We start from the raw sequence: 12,944 nt of genomic DNA, 5'->3' as shown, positions 1-12,944 counted from the left end.
TTGTAGCTATCTACATTAATTCTGTAATATTCTGATCACTAACCATATATGATGGGCAAATTCACAATCATAGATTCCTTGTTCTTCTTTTTCTCCGATTGAGAAAGTCTCCCATTCGTGGTTATTATATGTTGGTAGTATTGATTTTATTTCAGGCTCTGTATGGATTTCCTTCGGTTGTTTGAGAGCTTTTTTCTTGAAAAGATGAGACTGAAGGATTTTGTGCCAAAAGTAGACTGTAGCATTTCTAGACCAGAATCTCTTATGATTTACACTTGATATCCTGCAATATCCTTCAAGAAGGATAGCAGGATAGTCTAGGATTATTTTTCTATAGTGCTTCATTAATAGATCTAATATCCTATAAATTTTGAATATTTAACTTAGCCGGTGAATATATAATAGCTGCTGCTCAGTGGCCGACAGAAAACACACTCAAAAACTCGCGAGCGATCGCTATGAAGGTTGCGGGTGTGCCCACCAGCGCCAACTATCGGCCAGATACCACTCTTGCATGTAAACAAACCCTTCAATTTCTTCTCTGTCGACCTTGACGACAAGACGTATCAATACTCGCTGTATAACCTGGAGTTTTCTCAACATATTTGGTGGAGTACTTCATTTTGGTTTGAGCTTTCGCAGTGCAGGTGTTTTTCCTCAACTTAAACTCTTGAACTCTTTATTGGACAGATTTAATTGTTGATGACTTGGATTGTTTTTTGGACTTTCTTTGACTAATTCAAAATGGCTGACGCTTCACAAGCCCCTAGATTTCGTAAGTGTAATGCTAGGGACTGTAATAGGCGTCTTCCAAAGGCCTCTCTCGACCCACATACTGTGTGTTCCAATTGTCGGGGTAAAACCTGTCAATTGGGAGATCGGTGTGAGGAATGCGTGGGCCTTTCGGAATTCGATTGGCTCGAATACGATAAGTATGCACGTAGGCTAGAGAGAGATAGGGTGAGGAGGAGTTCCTCTAGGTCAGTAGATTTTTCCTCTCCACATGCCCCTGACCCTAATCCTTCCCCTGTAGTGTTGTACCTAACCCCCCTTCTGGCACTCAGGAACCATCTATGCAAGACATGTTACGTGCTATTCATGCCTTGGGTGAAAGAGTTGAAGCGTTAGCAACTGATCGTAATCAACTCATGGCTGACGTTAAAGAGCTTAAGTGTCAGAGTGCCACAGCGGAAAATAGTGGGAAAGTGATTAGTGCGCAAAGTGTTGTGAACAGTGTTGCGACCGAGGGTTCGTCTGTTCGTGCCTGTCGTTCACCTAGTCCGAGACCTCTTGCAAGCTCCCAAGCCCAGGGGAGAAGTAATGTCGTACGACTTATGGGTTCGAGAGGCCTTGATCAGCGAACAGACGTTCCCTCTATGGTATCAGGCGTATCTCACCAAGATCGCCCCTACCATAAGACGAGAGAGCCCATTTTCTCCTCGTCATCCGAAGGCTTTTCGCATAAGAAACCGTGGAGCAAGGTTTCTAGGCCCCTTAAGCGAAAGTCGGTCCCTTCAGGACAGGTCCAGCGTCCTGGATGTAGTCATTGGGACAGTTCTGACCCGTTGCAGTCATCGGATGACTGCTCGCCGCCTAAGCAGCAACGTTACACAGGCTCAGAGAGTCTTGGTGTAGGCAAGGTTGTGCCGTCTCAGACGTTAACCCCGTCGTTTACTGCACCCATTCCCGTGGACCCTAAATGGGTTATACTGCAGGACATGCAGACTAAGCTCTCCTCCCTTATGGAAGACTATTCTGCCGATAAGGTTCACGTTGAGCCTAGCCGTTTATCTCATCGAGATCCTGGCCTTCAGCCGCCCAAACGAACCTTTGTGCGTCCTGTTGACGTTGGCGTAGCTAAGTCACGTCAGTCTCGATATGTAGAGCCTCACTCGATGCGGTCACGTGTTGATTTTCAGCCGCATTTGGACGTTAGGCCACTTCCTAATGCTCCTGTTGACGTTCAGGACGTTCGCCAACCAGCGGAGTTGACTTGTTTTGACGCTGAGCGTCAACCACCGCAGTCTAGAGTTGTTTTGACTGCTCAGACTAGGCAGTCAAAACAGTCTCGAGTGGACGCCGAGCGTCCTCCCGCACCTGTTGTTGTTGACAGTTCACAGACTGTTAAGCAGTTACATGACGTTGCATCCTGGTCCGCTACTAATGCACCAGTGCGTGTGGACGCTGCGTGTCAAGCATTGCCAACCCCTTTGCTTGTTTCTCAGCAGTTGTCAGATGAGGATCCTTCAGATGAGGACGTTGCTGACCCTCAGCATGATGATCATCCTTCGGATGTAGACGAACCCAGAACAGTTCCTCCATCAATGGACTTTAAGAAAGTCATGTTAATTTTTAAGTTGTTTTCCGATCACTTCGTCGCTGTTGCTCCTCGTTCGCCGCCGTCTGAGTTTGTTCTAGGCGTACCTGCTAACATGCCAGCCTTTACAAAACTTGTGCTCTCTCGCTCTTCCAAGAGGGCTTTACGGCTTTTAGGCGACTGGTTGGAAACCAAGAGGAGTTTGGGGAAGACGGCCTTTGCCTTCCCTCCGTCTAAACTCTCGTCTAGATCGAGCGTCTGGTATGCCACGGGAGAAGTTCTCGGCTTGGGAGTCCCTGCCTCTGCCCAGGGTGACTTCTCAAGCCTTGTAGACTCTCCCCGCCGCCTAGCCATGAGACGCTCGAAGATTAGTTGGTCCTCCTCGGACCTTGACCATCTGCTGAAAGGCATTTACAGAGCCTTTGAAGTTTTCAACTTCCTTGACTGGTGTTTGGGAGCCTTAAGTAGGAAAATCTCATCGGCTGATAGAGATATCTCCTTACTAATTATGTCCTGTATGGATAAAGCCATCCGCGATGGTTCCAATGAGCTCTCCTCCTCTTTTACGTCGGGAGTCTTAAAGAAGCGAGAGTCCCTTTGCTCTTTTCTGTCGGCAGGAGTTACTCCCTGTCAGAGATATGAACTGCTCTTTGCTCCCTTATCAAAGTTTTTGTTCCCGCAACAATTGGTTAAGGACATAGCTTCTTCACTCGTGCAGAAGGACACCCATGACTTGGTGGCGTCCTCTGCTCGCAAAGGGACTCCTTCGACATCCTTTTCTGCTAGACCTAGGATAGACACTCCGGCGTCCAGATTTATTCCGCCCTTTCGTGGCAGAGCTCCCAGCAGGGGAAGTACTCGTGCCGAGGGAAAGAGAGGAAAGAAGAGAGGAGCCAAGTCCTCACGTGGCAGAGTCTGACTGCCCGCAGCCTCAGACAGCAGTAGGAGCCAGACTGAAGAACTTCTGGCAGGCCTGGGAGAAGAGGGGCGCAGACCAACAATCTGTGAGGTTGCTCAGAGAGGGGTACAAAATTCCATTTGTACGCAAACCTCCTCTAGCGACTTCCCCCATCGACCTCTCTCCCAGGTACCGAGAGGAGTCAAAGAGACAAGCCCTGAACCTAGAAGTGTCTCTTTTGCTAGAGAAGGGAGCGGTGGTGAAAGTCTCGGACCTTCAATCACCGGGGTTTTACAACCGTCTCTTCCTAGTACCGAAGAAGACAGGAGGTTGGAGACCGTTGCTAGACGTCAGTGCACTCAACGTCTTTGTTACGAAGACAAAGTTCACCATGGAGACCATGAAATCAGTCTTAGCAGCGGTCAGAAAGGGAGACTGGATGGTCTCTCTCGACCTAAGAGACGCATACTTCCACATCCCCATACACCCAGATTCCCAACCGTTTCTAAGGTTTGTTTTCAACAATGTGGTATACCAGTTTCGGGCCCTGTGCTTTGGCCTAAGTCCTGCTCCTCTCGTGTTTACGAGGCTTATGAGGAATGTAGCAAAATTCCTCCATTTATCGGGAATCCGAGCCTCCCTGTACTTGGACGACTGGCTTCTCAGAGCCTCGTCCAGTCATCGCTGTCTGCAGGATCTTCATTGGACATTGGATCTGACCAAGGAATTGGGACTTTTGGTCAACCTAGAAAAGTCCCAGCTGATTCCATCCCAAACTATACTGTATTTAGGGATGGAGATTCGCAGTCCAGTTTTTCGGGCTTTTCCGTCTGCCCCCCGAATAGAGCAAGCCCTGCTCAAAGTCCAACTGATGTTGAAGAGAGAACGATGCTCAGTCAGGAATTGGATGAGTCTAGTAGGAACTCTATCATCCCTGGAGCAGTTTGTCTCGCTAGGAAGGCTACACCTTCGACCTCTCCAGTTCCATCTAGCCTTTCACTGGAAAAAGGACAAGACGTTAGAGACGGTCTCAATCCCGATCTCCGAACCAGTAAAGGCATGCCTGAATTGGTGGAACGACAATATCAGTCTGAGAGAGGGACTTTCCCTAGCAGTTCAGAACCCAAACCACGTACTTTTCTCAGACGCGTCGGATTTGGGTTGGGGTGCGAACCTGGACGGTCGGGAATGCTCAGGTCTGTGGACCTCAAGTCAGAGGAGCATGCACATCAACGGCAAGGAGCTTTTGGCAGTCCACCTGGCCTTGATGAACTTCAAGAGTCTCCTTCGAAACAAAGTGGTAGAGATCAACTCCGACAATACCACAGCCTTGGCATACATTTCCAAGCAAGGAGGCACCCACTCCCTGACGCTGTACGAGATCGCAAGGGACCTGCTCATTTGGTCAAGAGATCGAGGCATCTCCCTGTTAACGAGGTTTATCCAGGGCGACTTGAACGTCTTAGCAGACTGCCTCAGTCGGAGGGGTCAGGTAATTCCTACGGAATGGACCCTCCACAAGGACGTGTGCAAGAGTCTTTGGGCGACTTGGGGTCAACCCACCATAGACCTCTTTGCAACCTCGATGACCAAGAGACTTCCAATCTATTGCTCTCCAGTCCCAGACCCAGCAGCAATACACATAGACGCATTTCTTCTAGATTGGTCTCATCTGGACCTATATGCATTCCCACCATTCAAGATTGTCAACAAGTTACTGCAGAAGTTCGCCTCTCACGAAGGGACAAGGTTGACGTTAGTTGCTCCCCTCTGGCCCGCGAGAAAATGGTTTACCGAGGTACTTCGATGGCTGGTAGACTTTCCAAGGAGTCTTCCTCAAAGAGTAGATCTGTTACGTCAGCCCCACGTAAAGAATGTACACCAAAGCCTCCCCGCTCTTCGTCTGACTGCCTTCAGACTATCGAAAGACTCTCTAGAGCTCGAGGCTTTTCGAAGGAGGCAGCCAGTGCGATTGCAAGAGCGAGGAGAGCTTCTACCATTAGAGTATACCAGTCGAAGTGGGAAGTCTTCCGAGACTGGTGCAAGTCAGCATCTGTATCCTCGTCCAGTACCTCTGTAGCCCAGATCGCTGATTTTCTCTTACACCTGAGAAAAGTTCGCTCCATTTCAGCTACCACGATCAAGGGCTACAGGAGCATGTTGGCTTCGGTCTTTCGGCATAGAGGCTTAGATCTTTCCAACAATAAAGACCTACAAGATCTCCTTAAGTCTTTTGAAACCTCTAAGGAATGTCGTTTGGCAACTCCTGGATGGAACTTAGACGTGGTCCTAAGGTTCCTCATGTCAGACAGGTTTGAGCCATTACATTCAGCCTCCCTGAAGGATCTCACTCTCAAGACACTTTTCCTAGTGTGCTTGGCCTCGGCTAAAAGAGTCAGTGAACTGCATGCCTTCAGTAAGAACATCGGCTTTTCTACAGAAAAAGCCACTTGTTCTCTTCAACTTGGTTTCCTGGCCAAAAATGAACTGCCTTCTCGTCCTTGGCCTAAATCTTTTTGATATTCCTTGTTTATCAGAGATCGTAGGCAACGAACTGGAAAGAGTGTTATGTCCTGTTAGAGCTCTTAAGTTCTATTTAGCTCGTACTAAGTCATTACGAGGTAAATCTGAGGCATTATGGTGCTCAGTCAAGAAACCATCATTGCCTATGTCAAAGAATGCTTTGTCATATTTTATCAGATTTTTAATACGAGAAGCTCATTCCCACTTGAATGAGGAAGACCGATCTTTGCTTAAGGTTAAGACGCACGAAATTAGAGCTATAGCAACCTCCGTGGCCTTCAAGCAAAATAGATCTCTGCAAAGTATCATGGACGCGACTTTTTGGAGAAGCAAGTCAGTGTTCGCGTCATTTTACTTGAAAGATGTCCAGACTCTTTACGAGGACTGCTACACATTGGGTCCATTCGTTGCAGCGAGTGCAGTAGTGGGTGAGGGTTCTACCACTACACTTCCCTAATTCCAATATCCTTTTTTATCTGTCTCTTGAAATGTTTTTAATATTGTTTTTTATGGGTTGTACGGAAAGCTAAGAAGCCTTTCGCATCCTGGTTGATTTGGCGGGTGGTCAAAGTCATTTCTTGAGAGCGCCCAGATTAGGGGTTTGATGAGGTCCTGTTAGTATGGGTTGCAACCCTTCATACTTCAGCTCCTGGGAGTCCTTCAGCATCTTAAGAGGATCGCTGGGCTTCGTGAGGAAGACAGACTTACAAGGCAGAGTAATCGTCTAAGTCAACTTCCTTACCAGGTACCTATATATTTTGGTTTTGTTATATTGATAACTGTCAAAAACTCTTAGCATATACGCTGTAAACTTAATTAACTCTGGTCTCTACCCACCGCCTTGGGTGTGAATCAGCTATTATATATTCACCGGCTAAGTTAAATATTTAAAAATGATATTTTAATTATAAAATAAATTTTTGAATATACTTACCCGGTGAATATATAAATTAAAGGCCCTCCCTTCCTCCCCAATAGAGACGCAGCGGGACGAGAAGAATTGAAGGGTTTGTTTACATGCAAGAGTGGTATCTGGCCGATAGTTGGCGCTGGTGGGCACACCCGCAACCTTCATAGCGATCGCTCGCGAGTTTTTGAGTGTGTTTTCTGTCGGCCGCTGAGCAGCAGCTATTATATATTCACCGGGTAAGTATATTAAAAAATTTATTTTATAATTAAAATATCATTTTCCAACCCTTAACCCCCAGGGGGTTATTTTTTTCCCAGCACATTTTGCAGTATATTGTCTTTAAATTGCTCTAACAGCCTTAATTTTTGTCATAGAAAGGTCAGGTTGGTCTCATTCTCTTGGAAAATGCCTGAATTTTCTCAAAAAAATTATCAAAAAATATGAAAAACTAATTTTTATAGCATTTTTTTGCAAGGACGTACCGGTACGTCCATGGGGGTAAAGGGCTGGCTTTTGTGAAACATACCAGTACGTCCTTTGGGGGTAAAAGGGTTAAGCTGTTTTGTATGTGCGTTTTCTAATTTTTCTGTATATTCCAGGTTACTTGTTAAATATGATCCTGCAAGATATGAACTTTTATGCCAGTGAAGTAACCTAACCCAAGCTAGTTTTGGAAAGGGACATGCAAGTAATGTTCGCAAGAACATTAATTTTTATGATGGCTCAATAACGGTGTATTCGGTGTTCTGAAGAAAGAAGAGGTAAATATGGTTGATCAGTAAATAGCTGATGTTTTTATCCTTTCAATGAAAATATACATTTAGCAATTAAATCCTCGTTAAAATGGAAATTTCTTATTGCTTTTGTACAATACTAAATGACCATGATGTATTTTGTCATATATCATGTTGAATTTGGAACCACTTTATTTTAATTCTCTATACTATAAATTCCATTGCAAGATAAGGTTTGTGTTCTACTTTACATTGTGGTGATTTTAAAAATATTTTCTATTATTTGATGACTAGCATAGTTGTATTCTAGATTTATACAGTACTGTATAAGTACAGATCAAGTGCTATATTTACTGTAGTACAGCACAGTGATACAGTATTGTTATAGGGATTAATTATGGTTTTTAGGTACAGTATAGTGAATTACTTTGAGGTATGGGTTGATGATATGCCTGATGTGTAAGAGATGAAGCATTTGGCCTTAACCCTTTTACCCCCAAAGGACGTACTGGTACGTTTCACAAAAGCCATCCCTTTACCCCCGTGGACGTAAAGGTACGTCCTCGCAAAAAATGCTATAAGATTCTATTTTTTCATATTTTTAATAATTTTTTGAAAAAATTCAGGCATTTTCCAAGAGAATGAGACCAACCTGACCTCTCTATGACAAAAATTAAGGCTGTTAGAGCAATTTGAAAAAAATATACTGCAAGATGTGCTGGGAAAAAATAACCCCCTGGGGGTTAAGGGTTGGAAATTTCCAAATAGCCTGGGGGTTAAAGGGTTAATAGACTGCATTGTTGGTGTTGATACCCTGGCTTCTTGAGCTATAGGGATCTACTTAAAGGATGGTTTTAAGACAGTCATAGCCATATTTATTGGGGTTGGTCCTGGTGTTACAGATATATAAAAAATGACAGCACAACGGAAAAGTGAGTCCTTGGTGGAGTTCCTTGGGGGTTAAGGGTTGGAAATTTCCAAATAGCCTAGGGGTAAAAGATTTAATAATCCATTCCTCTTTTTTTAACACAAGCCTGGAATTTGTATACAGTGAGCCCTCGTTTATCGCGGTAGATAGGTTCCAGACCCGACCGCGATAAGGGAAAATCCGCGAAGTAGTGACACCATATTTACGTATTTATTTAACATGTATATTCAGACTTTTAAAACCTTCCCTTGTACGTAGTACTGTTAACAAACTACCCTTTAATGTACAGAACACTTAATGCATGTACTACAGTACCCTAAACTAAAACAGGCACAAATATTAAAGGTGATTTTATATCATGCGTTTCCTAAACACGCCAAAAAGCACGATAAAAAATGGCAACCACTGTTTTGTTTACATTTATTTCTGATCATAATGAAGAAACAAACGCATTTACACATCTGTGTATAGGTTAGTTTTTGCATCGATTATATTGATTATTCAGTACAGTATGTTGATTTTGTTATTACTAATGTTTTACTTAATTTTTCTTAAGACTTCCAAATGAAATGTTTTTCTTTATGACGCCGCCTGAAACGACGGCGTCATAAAGTACGCTCAGTAAACAAACGAAGGCATTTAACGCGCATGATGAAAGTGATAAATAATGATATTACAGTAAAAGTTTTTAGAAAATGTTATTACAAATATTATTTACCGTATCTATATAAAATCATACATACGTAGCAAAGCAGGAAAACATTTTAAGAGAGAGAGAGAGAGTTGTCTTACGTACGTAAATGTAAATTTTAAACAAAAAAAATAGCCCCATTTCATATAAAATAGGTTATTACAAATATTTTACTTTATCATATTACAGTAGTCTGTATAATACTGTAAAGTTCAGTACAGTATGTTGTTGTTATAGTTGTGGCGATGAAATTCTCACGAAAGAAAAAACACGGCATTCATTACAACAGCTGATCTCTCTCTCTCTCTCTCTCTCTCTCTCTCTCTCTCTCTCTCTCTCTCTCTCTCTCTCTCTCTCTCTCTCTCTTCGTGTTATACAATACTTACATATAGATGAAGAAACTAAAATTAGTTTTCTTAGTGTCAATTAAATACGAAACGAAAAAATTATGCCGACTTTACATCCATTTCAATCGTTGCTAAAAATACGGCATCCTATTTCATCAGCAAACCACTATTTTTTGGGAAACATCATTTTGTTCTAGAAAATTGCTTCTCTTTAAATAGTTAATTGCACATTAAGAAAGCGTGTACTTTTGTTTTTTCAATATTAATCTTACCCGATAATCATGTAGCTGTCAACTCCGTTGCCCGACAGAATTCTACGGAAGGGATACGCCAGCGATCACTATACAAGAAGGGGGTGTACTCACCAGCGCCACCTGTGGCCAGGTACTGCAGTACTTCTTGTTGACACCACCTCAATTTTTCCTCTGTCGTGCTTCCGGCAAGACTTACATGGATACGCTTATAATTTTGGAGTCTTGTTCACGGTTTTTGGTGAAGTATTGCTCTAAGATTTCAGCTTTCGCTATACAGGAAACTTGTCTCTTAGCTTAGATAGCTTTTAGATTGATTTGATTAATGGTTAACGATATTTTGCTTTAATTGGAATCCCCCTTGACTGTTCTTGATTCAAGATGTCCGACCTTTCTCAAGCTCCTCCCCAAAGACGATGTAGGACTTGTATTAGGCGTATTCCGAAGGCCTCGGTTGATCCTCACACCGTTTGTTCCGACTGTAGGGGAAAATCCTGTCAGTTGGAAGATCGATGTGAGGAATGCGCCGGACTTTCAGAACTTGATTTTGTTCGATTCCTCAAGTATACCACTAAGTTAGAGAGAGAGAGAGTTAGGAGGAGTTCGGCTCGCTCTTCGCTTTATTCCTCACCCCATGATCCTCAACCTTTTCCTCCCCCTGTAGTGGCTACCCCCGATCCTACTATTTGTGCTCAGCCTGATATGTCTGATGTTTTACGTGCCATTCAGGCTTTAGGTGATAAAGTGGAATCGGTAGTGAGTGACCACAAGTTCCTCTTGGCAGACGTCAAGGAACTTAAAGTGAAAAGTGCAGTGGGAAGTGGTAGTGCCAGTGCTGTGCCGAGTGCTAGTGTCAGTGTCAGTGTTGTGCGTGAGGGTACTTCTGTGCGTGCCAGTCGTCCTCCCAGTCCGGGACCTCTTGCAAGCTCCCAAGCCCAGGGGAGAAGCAATGTCGAAGGGCAAAAGGGTTCGGCAGGCCTTGATCGGCGCACAGCAGTATCTTCGGTGGTTGCGGGCGTATCTTACAGAGATCGTCACTTCCACTCTCAGACGATTGAGCCCTTATTTTACTCGTCTGCAGAAGAATTTTCGGGGAGAAAACGCTGGACTCAGGTCTCAAGACCTCTTAAGCGTAAAGTCCAGACCGCACGAGTTGTACAGCCCGGATGTAGTCATTGGGCTAGCTCTGACTCGCCGCAGTCATCAGGTGACTGCACGCCTCCTAAGAGAGGTAAGGCGATGCCTCAACAGACCTCAACTTCTGTTAAGGCTCTGCCTCAACAGACCTCAACGTCTGTTGATCCCAAGATGGCTTTGCTGCAGTCTATGCAGTCGCAGCTTGCGGTATTGATGCGTGAGTTTCAGGCAGAGAAGGTTACACCTCCTCCTACGAGCGCTCCTCCTCCTCTACGCAGTCCAGTCTGCCAGACGTACGAAGTTGAGGTTCCTCAAGCTACCTCCATGCGTGAGCTACCGCGTTGGGAGTTGCCAGATACCAGCGTTGTGCAGGAACCTCTTACCACGCGGCAACCTCCTCAACAATGGGGACAGGAGTCTTATGCCTTACAACCTCCTCTACCTTTGAGGCAAGAGTTTCTTGCAGTAAGACCATCCTCGAGGCAGCAACCTCTTGAGGTACGACAACCTCTACCATCCTTGAGGCAGCCACCTCAGCTCTCGCAGCTGATACCTCCCCTTTCCTCGAGGCGAGAACCTCAACTCTCGAGGCAAGCACCTCAAGAACCTCAACTCGTGAGACAGGAGCCGCTTTCTGCGCAGCCGCCACCTCAACTCTCGCAGCACCCACCTCAAGAACCTCAACTCGTGAGACAGGAACCTCTTACTGCGCAGCCACCTCAACCCTTGAAGCAAGCGCAACTCTTGAGACATGAACCTCATGCAATGAGTCAGCCACCTCAACGCATGCATCTACCTCTTTCTCCTCAGCTTGAGCAGTCTTTGCAGCCTGAACCTCAGGTTTTACTACAGTCGCCTCTCACCACGCTTGCTCCCCAGACTCCCGCAGAGCCTCCTTCTTCCCAGCCTCATGACTTTGTCATTACCAGCCCTCATCCTCTTCAACAGAGACTTGAGGATGAATCCACAAGTGTATATGCACCCGCTTGTCAGGATTCTGCCGTTCAGCATACCGCTGTAACTTTACCTCTCGCTTCTCAACCCTCAGGTGATGAGGTTTCTGAGGAGGAAGCTGCGCACCTGGATGATCCCTCTTCGGACGTGGAGGAACCCAAGTCGTTACCACCCTCCATTGACTTTCGCAAGGTCCTGGCTCTTTTCAGAGAAGTCTACCCGGATCACTTTGTGTCTGCTACCCCTCGCTCTCCTCCATCAGAGTTTTCTCTAGGCATGCAACCTGTTAAGTCTGCCTACACTAAGCTCGTCTTCGCTAGATCTTCTAAGAGAGCTTTGAGAATGTTAGGGGATTGGTTGCAGTCCAAGCAGCAACTAGGGAAGACGTCATTCATGTTTCCACCTACTAAGCTGACTTCTAAGGCGGGCGTATGGTATGCCACAGGAGAGGAACCAGGCTTGGGAATCCCTGCCTCTGCCCAGGCTGACTTCTCAAGTTTGGTTGACTCTCCACGAAGGTCGGCTATGAGGCGCTCTAAGGTCTGCTGGACCTTTTCTGACTTAGACCACTTCTTAAAGGGAGTCTTTCGGCCCTTTGAGATTTTTAATTTTCTCGACTGGTGCCTGGGGGCCTTGAGCAAGAAGACTGCCCCATCTGACAAGGACTCGGCCATGCTTATAATGTCCTGTATGGATAAAGCAATTCGCGATGGTTCCGGCGAACTTGCCTCCATGTTTGTTTCGGGAGTACTCAAGAAAAGGGAACAACTTTGCACCTTCCTTTCCACTGGTATCACCTCTTGTCAAAGGTCTCAGTTACTTTTTGCTCCGCTTTCTAAGTTCCTGTTTCCTGAGGACCTTATCAAGGAATTGTCTGCGGCTCTTATTCAGAAGGACACTCATGACCTTGTGGCCTCTTCAGCACGTAAGGCTAAGGTTGCTCCTTCGGTTCCTAGAAATTACCGCACCCCAGTGGCCGATACTCCTGCTACAAGATTTATTCCGCCCTTTCGTGGCAGAGCCCCCAGCCGAGGAAGTACCCGTCCAGACGGTTTCAGGGGCAGGTCCAAGAAAGGTCCCAAGCCTTCGAAAGGCAAACATTGACTCTCCTCCTCTCCAGACAGCAGTAGGAGCCAGACTCAAGATCTTCTGGCAAGCTTGGGAAAGAAGAGGTGCAGACGCCCAGTCTGTCAAGTGGCTAAGGGAGGGTTACAGGATACCATTCTGCCGCAATCCCCCTCTGACCACTTCTCC

At 45.5% G+C, this 12,944-nt stretch overlaps 1 long non-coding RNA gene across 1 annotated transcript in view; it reads left to right on the top strand.

Moving 5' to 3' along the window:
- Positions 1-12,944, top strand: part of LOC137636881 (uncharacterized) — a 52,008-nt gene that overhangs the window by 17,657 nt on the left and 21,407 nt on the right. The window contains exon 2 of the long non-coding RNA XR_011043269.1: positions 7,248-7,409. This is a non-coding gene — a long non-coding RNA (uncharacterized lncRNA). The remainder of the gene's footprint in view (positions 1-7,247; positions 7,410-12,944) is intronic.

The sequence above is a fragment of the Palaemon carinicauda genome, chromosome 3 (assembly GCF_036898095.1).
Source record: "Palaemon carinicauda isolate YSFRI2023 chromosome 3, ASM3689809v2, whole genome shotgun sequence".
NCBI lineage: Eukaryota > Metazoa > Arthropoda > Malacostraca > Decapoda > Palaemonidae > Palaemon > Palaemon carinicauda.
The sequence above is the reverse complement of the archived record's forward strand: the minus strand, read 5'-3'. Positions and strand labels throughout refer to the sequence as shown.